Source organism: Lygodium microphyllum, chromosome 24, assembly GCF_053477565.2.
Source record: "Lygodium microphyllum isolate KBCC chromosome 24, Lygodium_microphyllum_v1.1.10, whole genome shotgun sequence".
NCBI lineage: Eukaryota > Viridiplantae > Streptophyta > Polypodiopsida > Schizaeales > Lygodiaceae > Lygodium > Lygodium microphyllum.
The window spans coordinates 12,764,985-12,780,907 of NC_141158.1; positions in this window are offsets into that span (position 1 = coordinate 12,764,985).

Consider the following 15,923-nt stretch of genomic DNA (forward strand, 5'->3'; position numbering starts at 1 on the left):
ATTAATTTCTTGTACTAGCTCTCAGTCAAGTCATGAGGCAACTAGAAAATTATCCTCATATATCAAACATGTCATAGGCATAATGTATAAATACTTGATAAGATAAGTGTGAGATTATCTCAAGTAATTAGACTTTAATATGCCTTGCCTTGAGCTAGAATATAATTCTTCTTAATATTTGGGCTCTTAAGCTAAGTACTTTTGAAGTATCTAAACTTTAAACTAGTACTTCTCTATTCATGATTCTTAATGTCATATTCTTTTAGCAATCATGCTAGTTATAACCCTTGACTATACTTTAATCTAGCACTTGTATGCCAAATCTTTTAATGTCGTTCTTTTAACGACTATGCCATTCACAACGCTTGACTGATTCTTCCTTGTAATTGCTCTACTAGCAAATAAGTCATATGTAACTAGGTGCAATTATCTTCCCTTGATATATGCACTTCACAAACTCCATCTTTCGAGTAAGTGAGATGAAATTTATCCTTTTCCATGACCTATTCTTGTGCAATAGTATGGAGCCTAACGAATCTCATACGAGAATCAAAGCAAGCATCTATCAATTTGAAAATACATTACTTACGACCGGAACCGCAGTTGGATTGATAGTGATGCCTTTGCCCGAAGCCTTGTTGCTAGTTGCAAGATTGTCATCTACACGTGACATTCTTCGCTTGGAGGCCATCGTCCGCAGGTAGACTCAAGAGATTAAGGAGGTGGAATAGATTCAAGATGGGAGAGCGTAAGAGAAGATGGTTAAGTCGAGGATCGAGATAGAGGGAATTGAACTAATTCTCTTCCTTGCAACCTCTCGAGGTGACTCTTCTCTCTCTCTCTCTCTCAAGCTCTCTTTCAAGCTCTTCCTCACAATCTCTTGGAGGGGTATCTTTCTCTTTACCTCTCTCTCGCAGCCTCTCGGGGTCTCCTTCTGCTTTTTATGCCTCTCCCATGCCTCATATTTATAGTGAATTAGAGAAGAGGGCTTGTGGTTGAGAAGTAGAGCTCTTTATGGAGGGGGATCTTGGAAAGATCAGTTATTTGATGCTCAGATCATAAATCTGATGGTTCCATTGGCTCCGAAAGGGGGGTAAAACCCCAAGACACTTGATTAGAAAGCTCTCAGTTCACTCCTTCTTCTTTTCTCTGTTCGAAGTGCTATCTACTGCCTGTAAACTATGATCGCGGCGCGCGCGATTTCGCCAGTCACTTTTCTTTATTTTTCTTTTTATAAAATCTTCAAACTAACTAAAATATCACTTGTCTTTTCTTTTAAATGACATCTAGTTCCATATCGTTTTTTTAGGATAATATCTAAAATATCTAAAATATACTAGCTTTGCCCAAAATCTAATGTTTTTGGACCTTCCAAACTATACACATGAACTTAGTGATTAATATAACTCATAAGTCTCGTTCACGTTGTAATTTACGTGAAGGGTAGCTACGGTCTTTGCCAATTTGAGAAAAGTATCGAATTTACGACTCTTGATTTTTCTAAATAAAATATTTTAAATTAAATAAAAATTATCAATAATTAATGTTAGTTAGTTTTTACCTTAGTTAGTCTTTAGTTAGTAATCTTACTAACTTATTAATTGACTAACTAACTTACGAACCAACCAACTAACTTTTATTGTGCGGAGATATTACATCCTCCTCCCCTTAGAGAAATCGAGATGTCCTCATCTCGAGAGAAACAGGGGGTATCATCTTGGAATATGTGGGTTATGGAACACCATGCTTCTGTTGCACTACTCTGATCTCTCACAGACATATGGTCTTTTGAAAAAAACAACCTATGGTATTTGATATATTTGAGTCTTGGTTACAATAGAAAATTTACTGTAGTTACATCTCATGGATATCTTCTAGGTTTTTCCTAAGCACTTCGTGTATTCTAGATCATTGGAGCTTGTACGGCTTATTTCTTGTAAGCTCAAGTTCTCTTCGAGTTCCATTGGGACAATTGATATAGTTATGTCCAATGTTGTGGCACTCAGAGCATCGATGTTTAGGGTGCTTTGGACATTCCCTTTTGAAATGACCTAACTCCCTGCAATAGAAACAGCGCGGAGCTTTATCACTCGTTGTCACAAGATTTTTGTTTGTCCTTGGTAGGATTTTCTTCTTTAGACCAAAGTGTCCTAGGATTCTTTTAGCAGATTGGAGTGGTCCTTTATCTTGGAAACTATATTTCCAGATTATCCTGCCCTTAGTTCGGGACTGAGCTCCATGGACAATTGGCTTTGCTTGTAATACTAAAGAATACTTCCAAGCTTCGACATTCTGGTAAGACCCAATTCTATATTAGTTGAGAAGAAATGACTTAAGAGAAATTCATTGCACATTATGACTATCATTCCTTGCCAGAGTATCTCTAATCATTTGCAAGTTCTAGGCTCAAAATAGACGCAACTCATATTACTTAAGTTAACTATAGTTACAAGAGTAAAGTTTACTCCAATACAAGTTGTATTTCATGTCGACAAAATTTCTAGGATTTCTAATAATCCTAAAGTGGTGTAGTAGGTTCTAAGTATTCGTCTTCATCTGATTCCTCTATATATCCGAAGACTGCATTTATGTAACTTCATTTTCTTGGAGACTCCGTATCTTTTGGACTTAAGTCAGGGCAGTCTACTTGGACATGTCCTAGCTCATTGCAATGGAAACATTGACGGTAGGGACATCTCCTACGAATGTGCCCTATCTCTCCACATGTATGGCATCTCTTACCCAGATCTCGAGAGTCATCTTTACTAAAATTTTCCGATTTAAATTCTTGGACGATTGGATTCGCTCGGAATAATGCGTCTTGCAAGTTTGTTGGACGCATTGCTTCAAGACGGTGGTTCAGAGGAGTGTTTAGGCCATGGCAAAACTTGGATACTTGTGCTGCGCAATATTCATAGGTGGTGCGTATTTTAGTAGGGTTACAAACTTTGAGTAGTAAGCTTCCAAAGTTAATTCTAGTTGCTTTAGCCTGAAGAATTCATTCATCTTCAAGGTCTGGTAGGTTGGCGGAAGGTATCGTCTGCGTACAGCATCTTTTAGCTGAACCCAAGTAACAACGGCTTCAGAAACACCTTCATCTTTGCACCATTGCTTCCACCATAATTGAGCCTGGCCAACTAACTTAAGTTTGGCTATCATTCCGGTCCCCTAAAACGGCATGAATCGAGGTTCTATCCTAACAAATTCTAAGGTCGAAGATGGTAAACCTTGTGAGAAGCCTCCCAGTTCTCTGGGACCACCCTGCCATAGGACAGACTCGTCGGGGGTTCCGCCCACCTGTTTCCCTTAATAGCTTTAGTTTTCTAATTAGGTCCTACCACATTTACGTGTGACACTTAAAATCAGCTTCATTAATTAAGCCTTTTAGGGAACAAGGTTCATTCGCGTAAATTATAGCACAGACACGAAAACAGAGCAAAGCAATCTATAGACAAACAAGATCAAACAAGTTCCTTAACTTATCTTCAAGTTAATCTTTGTCTCCCGCCCATACAGGAGAAATTATATTTCACTTCTGTCCAACAGAAGTATCCCTTCTGCCCTGCAGAAGTAACTGGTCCAATTCACATGGCACCAAAACTCAATCCTTTATCTAGAATAGGATCTCCCAACATGCCCAGATGTTGGGGGCCACAGAGGTCTTCAACTCCATTCTAGACCTAGCAAGGGGTGTCCAGAGCTCCAACTGACCCGCAAGCTATCTAGGAGCGAAACATCATTCCCGTGGTTGGCCTTTTCACCACTCGACCTTCGGCCCATGAATCGAGCAGTGCCCTCTCGGGTTAATACGCAGTGCGACCATGGAGGTGGTCCACCCGTACAATATATCCTTCCTTAATTAAATCCTTTAAGAATCAAGCACAAACAAGGCATTCAGCCTAATATCATCTTCTAAGAAAACATTCCTTTATTCCCATGGCAACTTGTCATCACAGACCCTTGCCATGCATTTACCATAAATCACAAGCACTTGGAATAATCATCCAAACAACAACTAACAACCAATTGAATGTAAAAGCATTTAGGATATTGTTTGATCAATCAACAAAACCAATTGCATTCTTTCCAAAACAATGCAAGAATAGATGATATAACATTTCCATTGTATATTTGCTCTTCCCCTTGGGATCTAAGAGCAATACTATGCGAACATGATCTTAACACTTCCTTCCTTTGGCTAGGGCATATGTTAAGGGTTCAAACACTATTCATGATGTAAGTTCTATGGGTCACTTACCTTGATTGATAACCCAGCCCTAGATTTGGGTTGGCAAAAGTCATCGTTATCCAACGGATCTCAAGACATCTTAGTTTTAACCCTTATGATTAATTTCTTGTACTAGCTCTTAGTCAAGTCATGAGGCAACTAGAAAATTATCCTCATATATCAAACATGTCATAGACATAACGTATAAATACTTGAAAGATAAGTGTGAGATTATCTCAAGTAATTAGACTTTAACATGCCTTGCCTTGAGCTAGAATATAATTCTTCTTAATATTTGGGCTCTTAAGCTAAGTACTTTTGAAGTATCTAAACTTTAAACTAGTACTTCTCTATTCATGATTCTTAATGTCATATTCTTTTAGCAATCATGCTAGTTATAACCCTTGACTATACTTTAATCTAGCACTTGTATGCCCAATCTTTTAATGTCGTTATTTTGACGACTATGCCATTCACAACGCTTGACTGATTCTTTCTTGTAATTGCTCTACTAGCAAATAAGTCATATGTAACTAGGTGCAATTATCTTCCCTTGATATATGCACTTCACAAACTCCATCTTCCGAGTAAGTGAGATGAAATTTATCCTTTTCCATGACCTATTCTTGTGCAATAGTATGGAGCCTAACGAATCTCATACGAGAATCAAAGCAAGCATCTATCAATTTGAAAATACATTACTTACGACCGGAACCGCAGTTGGATTGATAGTGATGCCTTTGCCTGAAGCCTTGTTGCTAGTTGCAAGATTGTCATCTACACGTGACATTCTTCGCTTGGAGGCCATCGTCCGCAGGTAGACTCAAGAGATTAAGGAGGTGGAATAGATTCAAGATGGGAGAGCGTAAGAGAAGATGGTTAAGTCGAGGATCGAAATAGAGGGAATTGAACTAATTCTCTTCCTTGCAACCTCTCGAGGTGACTCTTCTCTCTCTCTCTCTCTCAAGCTCTCTTTCAAGCTCTTCCTCACAATCTCTTGGAGGGGTATCCTTCTCTCTACCTCTCTCTCGCAGCCTCTCGGGGTCTCCTTCTGCTTTTTATGCCTCTCCCATGCCTCATATTTATAGTGAATTAGAGAAGAGGGCTTGTGGTTGAGAAGTAGAGCTCTTTATGGAGGGGAATCTTGGAAAGATCAGTGATCTGATGCTCAGATCATAAATCTGATGGTTCCATTGGCTCCGAAAGGGGGGTAAAACCCCAAGACACTTGATTAGAAAGCTCTCAGTTCACTCCTTCTTCTTTTCTCTGTTCGAAGTGCTATCTACTGCCTGTAAACTGTGATCGCGGCGCGCGCGATTTCGCCAGTCACTTTTCTTTATTTTTCTTTTTATAAAATCTTCAAACTAACTAAAATATCACTTGTCTTTTCTTTTAAATGACATCTAGTTCCATATCATTTTTTTAGGATAATATCTAAAATATACTAGCTTTGCCCAAAATCTAATGTTTTTGGACCTTCCAAACTATACACATGAACTTAGTGATTAATATAACTCATAAGTCTCGTTCACGTTGTAATTTACGTGAAGGGTAGCTACGGTCTTTGCCAATTCGAGAAAAGTATCGAATTTACGACTCTTGATTTTTCTAAATAAAATATTTTAAATTAAATAAAAATTATCAATAATTAATGTTAGTTAATTTTTACCGTAGTTAGTCTTTAGTTAGTAATCTTACTAACTTATTAATTGACTAACTAACTTACGAACCAACCAACTAACTTTTATTGTGCGGAGATATTACACTCAATCATGCCCCTGTGTCCATGATCCTGTTTCTGGTGATGTCTCCCAGTGCTAGGACTAGCAAGACTACATGCAGTTCCATGCCTTTCCAAAAGGTGTTGACATGCCATGATTTAGATATGAAGTGCAGAGTCATGCTCGATATTTGAGTTTTTGCATCATGCTCAAGCAAGTCTATGGAAATTGGCTCATTTGGTTCTTCAACCCATTGCTTTAGCTCCAGCCATAGTGTTGGGTGATGCCTAAGCAAGTTGCCTAAGCTCAGAGTTACCGGGGTGGTCACTACTATATTGAGGAGGTTGCTAGTCACTCACCTATCTTCTAGGTCTATGGTTCTTGTCCAATGGCCTTGATTATTTTGCTAGCCTGAAGCATTTAGACTTTGTCCAAGTAACATAGATTTTGGTTCCATTGCCTCTCTTGGTTATGGAAGAGAGATTGGGGTGCCTATGCTCGAGAGATCGTCCATCTCATCCTCCAGTATGGGCTTAGCGTCCTTTAGGTGCTCCTAGGCCTTCCTCACCCATTCTTTCACCTTCTTGATGGCTTCGAGTTGGTGCTTTGGATTGGGGTACTCCCTGACCTTAGCACTTTCATTCTTAGCCATCCGTGAAGCCAATGTTTCTTCCTCAGCATCAATGACTTTCCTTCCGATTGGCAGTTTTGTGGCACTTTCGATTTTGAGGGTGACCTTAGTGTCCGGTCTTTTCTTCCTTTGTCTTCGGCTCTTCTTTCCAACTAAGGTTGCGTCAAGGTTGCTAGGCCCTAGTAATGATATGCCGGCCTGGGTCATGACTTGTAATGGAATAGGTGTTGCCTCCCCATTGAGTGTCTCGACACTAAACAACCCCAATGGAACCAATGGCTCATTTGCCAAGAGGATAGCCTTTGTCTAGGGCAATCGCCAAAGAGATGTTTGATTCCACACTCAACGCATCTTAAGTTAGTCTGATCTCTATTCGCATGCTTCCCCTCGAGGCAATGCGAAGAAATATGTCATGGGTGACCACAAGTCCAGCACACAATTGGCTCTTGGGCTTGCCCTCCTAGGCCTCTGCCTCTCCCTCTTCCCAATGCCATCATCGGTACTGGCCGATAGTCCATGAGGATAGCATTGCCTTCCTCATCGTATGACATGTATGGGTTTACATACGACTCATCATTGCTAGGCTCATCCACATAGTGGACTGGGGTATCACTCAGTGGATGGGTCACACAGGGTCCAAGCGGTCTAGGGATACCTGTAGGATAGATTTTCATCCTAGGGATAGTAGGTTTAGTGTCATTTGGTGTCAAAAGAGCCAATGGGGCTCCCCTTACAAAAAATTTTAGTGGCATGTTTGCAAGGTGGGGTTGACTGTAAAGCTGCAGGTATGGGAGCCTCTGAGGTGATCAACAATGCATGGTGTCATGGCCAAACCTACCACAATTAGCACAAGGTCACGACACTCAAGTGGCAAGTGGTTTCCGCCATAATGCACACATTGGACATGTGGGCGTATTGGTCATCTCATCATCTCCTGTAGTTTGGCTATGTCCATCCTAATCTCTGCTAGCTCTTGTACCGATTCAGTGCCCTTCCCTTTGTTCTAAGTGCTTGAGTCTATTCTCTCACTCGGTGTTGGGGCTCTCTCCATGGTTTTGCAAGCCCTACACTTGCTGATTGGTTTACACCTCATTGATACTATCTCCCAACACAACTCATAACATCCCTTTAGGAATTCCTGGCACTGGACTCTTCCTGATTCGAGCCTCTGGAGCCTCTTTCTTGAGCTAGTCGTCTACTTAATAGCTTCTTCAAAGACCCTTTCCAATGCATATCGCTGCAAGCTTGAGTTACCCACCAAGGCCTTGTAGAGCTCCTCTCCCCGTATTCTATTGATGAATATCGTGGATACCACCCTTTTGGTTGGTCTCTCACCCATGGGAATTCTCTTGAAGAGGCTATTGAGATATCGAGCTCCACTCGTGATATGCCAGGGTGACCGTTGTGCATTTATGTCACCGACTTGTTAGTTGCAGATGCGGTTGGTACACCGCTCATGAATAATAGCTAGATGACAGCTATCCTTATCTACTCTAGTTCATGGCTCAGTTAGTATGCCACCTTAGTTAGTTGAGTTTGGTTTGAGACCCACATATAGGGTTCCTCTATTTCTTTTGTACTTGAGTTCTTTTGGCTTACACAACTAAGAAGAGGAAAACTGTTTTTCAGCCTCCACCTGTGTACGTATTCCCCCATTGTGCAAGCAAGAAAGCTACAAGTGAGACTCCTTCCTTCTCTCCCACAATCTTGACATGGTATCAGAGCCTTGTTCGTGGTAAGGAGGTCAAGAAATCAAGCTAAGTTCGCAGTATTTTGGTAAGAGGACCAGTGTTGCTTTCATTTTTCTGTTTTTGGGAGCAAGTCTCTGCAGCTAGCACAGCCGGAAAGTATAAGAGTGCATTATCTCAGATTGAGACATCCTTCACCGTGTAGCAAGAGGGCAGTATATGCTGCGGGATAGGGCTTTAGCCCTAGGTTGCCCTGTTTTTTTTATTTGAGGCCATTTCGGGGCCTGTTTTGGAGGTGGAAGTTTTATGCACGCACTCAGGAAAAGGCCCTGTTTTTGCTGTGCGACCACTGTTCTATAGGTCGGTGAAAAGTTACTGTAGAAATTGCATCGTATGCCTGTGCGCAAAGACATTGGGAGTTACAGAATCATCCTTGTTGCCTATTGATGCAAAATCGTCACTAGGAAGTGACTGTGTGGTCAAATACCACTTTCGTCACTTTTGCGAATTTGCCCTTGTGAGGCTGAAGCTGTGCTTTTTGCAATGACAGAATTTTTTGCAGTGTTCTGTAATGGCGTGTGATTCTCTTTCACAGATTGTCACTGAAAAGCTTAACAAGAACAACTTCCAAGCATGGAAGTTTAGAATGACGAATTTCCTTATGGGAAAAGGATATTGGGAATTCATTGCAGGAAATGAAGAAGAACCAGTTCTTCCTGATGTTCCCAATCAACAGCAAATGCAAGCATTTAAAGGATGGCATGAGAGAGCCAGGAAAGTTATGTACTGGCTGTCTATCAGCATTTCAGACTCTATGATTGTGCATATTCAGTATGCAAGTACGCCAAAGGAGGCATGGGATACTCTATCAAAAATGTATAGCATAAATATGCAAGCCAGGAAAATGCAGCTCAAGCAAGAGTTGCACAATGTGCAAAGAGAAAGTATGAGCATCAATGACTACCACATGAAGGTGAAGAAGATTGCAGATGCACTTGCTTCCATTGGGTCTCCAATGGAAGATGATGATTTAGTTTCTGTGACCTTGAATGGTCTAGGAAAGGATTATGCACAGTTTCGAACATCAATTTCCGTCCGTGAAAGATTTCCTAATTTTGAGGAGTTGATTGCTCTTCTAATTTCTGAGGAGCAGAGAAATGGTGGTGCATCTTCTTCAGGAGGAACTTCAAAAGAAGTTGTCTTCTACTCAAATGCTAGAAGAGGTAGAGGAGGCCGATCTGGAGGCCATGGTAGAAATCAGAATATACAGCAAACTCAAGAAAACCAGTCCTATGGAGAAGGACGTGGTAACTCTAGAGGCAGGGGGAGCCAAAGAGGTCGTGGCGGATGGCAAAGAGGCCAAAATGCAAATAGCAATGTTGAATGCTACTACTGTGGTAAAATGGGTCATATCGCTAAAGATTGCTATAAAAAGCAGAATGACATCATGAATGGAAAATTGCAACAAGGGAATTATGCATCTTCTAGTAGATAGGGTGATGACAGAAATGAGCATTTGTTTATGGTGCACCACATGACCAATTCTGTGACAAGTGCAAAAGAAAGCAACGATGTGTGGTATGTTGACTCAGGTGCATCAAACCACATGACAGGTCATGCAGAATGGATGCAGGACGCAAGGAAAATGGAAAAACTAGGATTTGTGGAGATTGGTGATGATACTGCACATCCTATTGTGCAGATTGGAAGAATTCCTTTGTCTATGCAGGATGGGAAAAAGAAATACCTATCAGATGTATTTCATGTCCCGAATATCACCAAGAACCTGGTTTCTGTTGGTCAAATGGTTGAGCAGGGCTTGCATGTCAGATTTAATTCTCATGGATGCTTTGTTGAGGATATGAAAAATAAAGGTCGCTTGATAGTAAAAGAAAAGAAGAAGGGCAAAATGTTTACGTTGGAAGCAGACATGCCTGAATTGAGTGCAGCAATGTTTACACATGGGACCGGTGTAGTTGCAGATATTGATATCTGGCATAAACGCATTGGTCATGTTAATGTACAACGACTTAAATCAATGCAAGCCCAAAATATTGTTGCAGGATTGCCTAAATTCAAGGTTGTAGAAAGGCATAAGGTATGTGAAGCTTGTCAATTTGGAAAACAGGCAAGGAAACCATTTCCTAGACATGTTCAAGAGAGTAAGAAGCCATTGGAATTAATCCACTCTGATGTGTGGACTACTAAAGCTGCATCTCTTGGAGGCTGTCATTATTTTGTCATTTTTATTGATGACTATAGCAGAAAAGTTTGGGTGTATTTTATGAAAAAGAAAAGTGAAGTTTTTGGGCATTTCAAAACTCTTAAAGCTATGGTTGAAAAAGAAACAGTCCTGCAAATAAAATGTCTAAGGTCAGATGGAGGGGGAGAGTACCTCTCAAATGAGTTTGCAAGGTTCCTACAGGAGCATGGCATAAAGCAGCAATATTCATGCAGTCATACCCCACAACAAAATGGAATTGCAGAAAGGAAAAATAGGCATATTGGAGAGGTATCTCGTGCCATGCTCAATGAAAAAGACTTGCCAGATTTTTACTGGGCTGAAGCAGTTGCTACAACAGTCTACATAATGAACAAGACTCCCACTGCAGCAATACATGGGATGACTCCAGAGGAGAGGTATACTGGTAGGAAACCAGATATTTCTCATTTGAAGATTTTTGGTTGCATTGCCTATGTTCATGTGCTAGATGAGTTGAGATCCAAGTTGGATCCAAAAGATGAGAAGTGCATCTTTATTGGTTACTCTCTGCAGAGCAGAAAGGGTATAGATGCTATAACCCTTCTACTCGTAAGTTTACAGTGAGCAGAGATGTTGTTTTTGATGAGATGAGTAGCTGTATAAACCAGTAAATGTGATTGATCATGTAGATGCACAAAATGGTAATGCTGCACAGAATTCACAGCAGCAGTCACAAGATATTTGTGGACCTGGAGTGTCCTCTAGCAGTGGTTCACATTCTTCGCCATGGACAGGCAGATTGAGATCAGGAGAATCTTCTCAAAGCAATGCAGATAGTGGTATGCAGGTATCACGAAAAGGAAAAGAGAAGGTAGATCAGCCCATGTTTGATGTGAATGCAGGTCACTCTTATGTGGATGGTGAATCCAGTGGCTCAGAACAGAGCATTGATGATGAGTTGGGTATTCCTTCTATTGTTACACCTGGAGTAAGGAAGACCAGGGATGTTTTGAGAGCACCTGGGAGTGAACCTACTTTGCACAGGTCTACCAGAGCTAGGTATCCTGTGGATAGGCTGATATATGATGGATTTACAGCCATTCACTATGCCTATATGGTCAAAGTGATACAGGAACCAGAACCCACTTCTTTTGAGCAAGCCATGGGAAAAGAAAAATGGGAGAAAGCCATGGATGAAGAAATGGATGCCTTGGAAGCAAATGCTACCTGGGAATTGGTACCTTTTCCTAAAGATAAGAATGCAATTGGTTGTAAGTGGGTTTATAAGGTGAAACACAATGCAGATGGTTCTGTGAACAGATACAAGGCAAGATTAGTAGTCAAGGGGTATGCACAAACATATGGCATTGACTATGAAGAAACATTCAGTCCGGTTGCAAGGATGGCAACCGTAAGAGCAGTCATTGCTATGGCTGCATCAAAGGGATGGTCTTTACATCAGATGGATGTAAAGAATGCCTTCTTGCATGGTGATTTGCAAAAAGAGGTCTATATGGAGCAGCCACCAGGTTATGTGCATGTTGTTCATCCTGAGTTTGTTTGCAGGTTGAAGAAAGCCTTGTATGGCTTGAAGCAAGCACCTAGAGCATGGTCTGACAAGATAGGACAGTATCTTGTCACTATTGGCTTTCAAATTTCCAAGGCAAATTTCTCACTTTATGTGAGAAAAACAGAGAAAGGTATTATGCTACTTGTCATTTATGTTGATGATTTGATTATGACAGGTGATAGTGATGAAGATATTTTTCATGTGAAAATGCTATTGAAGCAGAAGTTTGAGATGAAGGATTTGGGAGAGCTGCGTTATTTCTTGGGCATTGAGGTGATTAGATCACCAAGTGGGATACGGCTCTTGCAGAGGCAGTATGGATTGGACATGTTGTCCAAATATGGGATGACAGGCTGTAAGCCTATTTCAGTTCCTTTGGAGCAGAATGTGAAGTTGAGCGCAGATGCAGGTGAGCTTCTCGAAGACCCTACTATGTACAAACGCATAGTAGGAAGTTTGATTTATATGACTATTACCAGTCCAGATTTGAGCTATGTTGTTGGATTGGTAAGCTAGTTTATGCAGGCTCCAAGGAAACCACATTTGGATGCGGCTAGATGCATACTCAGGTATGTGAAGTCCACATTGCAGTATGGACTATTTTATGAGACTGGGGTTCAGATACAGTTGCATGGATACACGGATGCTGATTGGGCTGGTAGTATTTCTGATAGACGATCTACCAGTGGATATGTGTTCTCTTTTGAGAGTGCTACAGTCACTTGGAGCAGCAAGAAACAGCCTACAGTTGCCTTGTCGAGCACAAAGGCTGAGTACAGGGGCGCGGCAATGACTACATGTGAGGTAGCTTGGTTGCATAAGCTACTTTATGATATGCATCAGTCTACAGATGGGCCAGTTGTCATTTATTGTGACAACATGAGTAGTATACACTTGGAAAATAACCCAGTATATCATGCTAGAACAAAGCACATTGAGATGCATTATCACTATGTGCGAGAGAGGGTTTTACTAGGTCTTATTGATCTAGTTTATGTCAGCACAGAGGATCAGGTAGCTGACATATTCACGAAGGCATTGGGCGCAAAGAAGCTGTGCAAGTTCAGAGACCTGCTTATTGTGGAGGAATTGGGATTGAGCTCGAGGGGGAGTGTTGAGATATCGAGCTCCACTCGTGATATGCCAGGGTGACCGTTGTGCATTTATGTCATCGACTTGTTAGTTGCAGATGCGGTTGGTACACCGCCCATGAATAATAGCTATATGACAGCTATCCTTATCTACTCTAGTTCGTGGCTCAGTTAGTATGCCACCTTAGTTAATTGAGTTTGGTTTGAGACTCACATATAGGGTTCCTCTATTTCTTTTTACTTGAGTTCTTTTGGCTTACACAACTAAGAAGAGGAAAATTGTTTTTTAGCCTCCACCTATGTGTGTATTCCCCCATTGTGCAAGCAAGAAAGCTACAAGTGAGACTCCTTCCTTCTCTCCCACAATCTTGACATAGGCTACTTATGTGGGTTACATAATCTCAAATTTCCTCTCTCTCTTTCTGCTTGACGTTCATAAGCCACACTAATAGGTTATCGGAATATCCCAATTCTGAAAATCTCTTAATGAAGAGATTTTTTAGGCCATTGAAATCGGCACACTCCGCAGCATCTAGACTTGTGTACCAGGTCCGTCGACCCTTGTCGCCTAAGCACAGTCCGAAGGCTTGGAAGTGTTAAGTAGGATCAGTGTGTCGTTGGCTTCGCAGACCTACTCAAATTGCTTCACAAAGTTGTATGGGTCGTTAGTTGCTTGGTATTTATCCAACTGCTTTGCTACCACTGGATTTTTGATTGGCTCCTAGAGCCTTGGTTGACTCCCAATCCTGTCAGTAGTGATGTTGCCAATGCTGCGGCGCTTTGTTCTGTGGCTGTATTTTCTAGCAACCACTTTATCAATAGCTCGCTCAGCGTGAGATCTCCTTCTAGCACTCTCTCGATCTCTGACTGATTCCTGCTCTCGCTAAGGCTAGCACTCTCTGGATCTCTCGCATTTCTAAGCTCTGGCATAAGTTCCTAATTTGCTAATAGCTGGGTTTGAGTGTCGTATTTGTACGCTAACTGTTGGATAACCTCAGGAAAGTCTCCTAGGTTAAGCTCCTCATCGCTTCTACGGCCTGAGCTGCCTTCTTCCATGCCTAGGATTTCATGTTCTGTCAAGTTGTCGATCAAGTTGATAAGGCCAGGCAGATCCACTTCCGCAGTATTTTCTATCCTTGTTGCATTCAGATTTTTGGTTGTGTTCTCCGCTTGGTCCTACCTTTGGGGATTCGATATCCCTTCTATGTCTTTGGGTCTTATCTTATTACTGGTGGGTTCCTTCTAGTTCTTAAGTCCAGGTGTGTTCCTTGTTACTTACACTCAGTCCTCAACTTACCCTCACTCTATGCATGGGTGCGCATGTGTGCTCTTTTTTGTGTACTGTGCGAAGTTAGGCTTTTAGCTTTCCTTAATTGAGTTTTGAGTGATAGAAATCAGATTGTGTGAAAAAACAAAGTGCATGTAGCTCCGGTGCTCTTGTCTATGGGTAGGCTTGACAAGTTCATGTGTTTAGTTCCTAATTGTTCCTGCCATCTTCTAGCTTGGTTCGAGTCAAGTGGGGTCTTGCAATCAGCCCACAACATCTAACACCCTTTCAAACCATTCGACCACCATCCCTAGGTTTGTAACTGCATGTGAGGCGATTGGTGGGTTCTTCCAATGCGGTTCATGCCTCTCTTTAGCTGAGGTTCATCAAATTCTTACGCTTTCCTTCCCACGCTATGTCTGATTTACCAATGTTTGATTTTCAAAATCAAACATTCAATTTACCAGTGTCCGATTCTAGGGAGCAGAGAGGTTCGAGTCTGATTGTCACAATTGAACAGGTGTGTGTGCGATCAAACAGCTAGAGATGGTTTGATTTCTGTGCGTCCGATTCTGGGAGTCCGATCCTAGGAATCAGATGTCCAATCAAACAGTGTTAGATTTTAGAGCATCCGATTTGGAATGGTCCAATTGGGGTATGTCCAATTGGACAAGGCTGTTGGTCCAATTCTGTGGTCCGATAGTCACGATCGGACGAATCAAACGGGTAGTGTGTCTAGATTGGAGTTGGTCCAGTCAGTCAATCGGATGGTCTGAGTCCGAGTGGTCGGATTATGGGTTGTCTGATTTTCAAAATCGGACAGGGTGTCCAATCGGATGAGGTGGGTTTGTCCAACTATCCAATTCTGGGAATCGGATAGTTCACTTGGTCAGATTCTGAGAATCGAACATTGTGGGAGGTGTCCGATTCTACCGGCCGAAATGCATGTCGATCACTTATTTAACAAAAATCTATGTATATGTGGTTCTAGTAGCTACCAGAACTTCCAGGAATCAAGGAGGAGTGTAGGCCAAGGGCATTCCATACCTGAATCTCACTAAAAGTCCCGAAATGCTCCGATCGATCTGATGTAGGCATGGACCTACAAGCTCTCTCTCTCTCTCTCTCTCTCTCTCTCTCTCTCTCTCTCTCTCTCTCTCTCTCTCTCTCTCTCTCTCTCTCTCTCTCTCTCTCTCTCTCTCTCTCTCTCTCTCTCTCTCTCTCTCTCTCTCTCTCTCTCTCTCTCTCTCAAAAAGCCAGAACTGTAAATGAGGTTTTCGCTGGTCACCCAGGACCTTAAGACCTCACTGGTATACACCTTAGCCTTCCCAGTCACTCAACCTTCCACTCTGAGACATCTGAGTACTCTTTTGTTTTCATTTTTCCATGTTATTGCCCTGTTCAAGACTATTTTACAACAGTGAACTTCAAGCTTCCCTCTCTGATTTCCTCTAATTTCTCCTACCTATCCTACTCTAAATGCGACAAAAATCAAAAGCAGGATACCGAATGGATTTCTCCTAC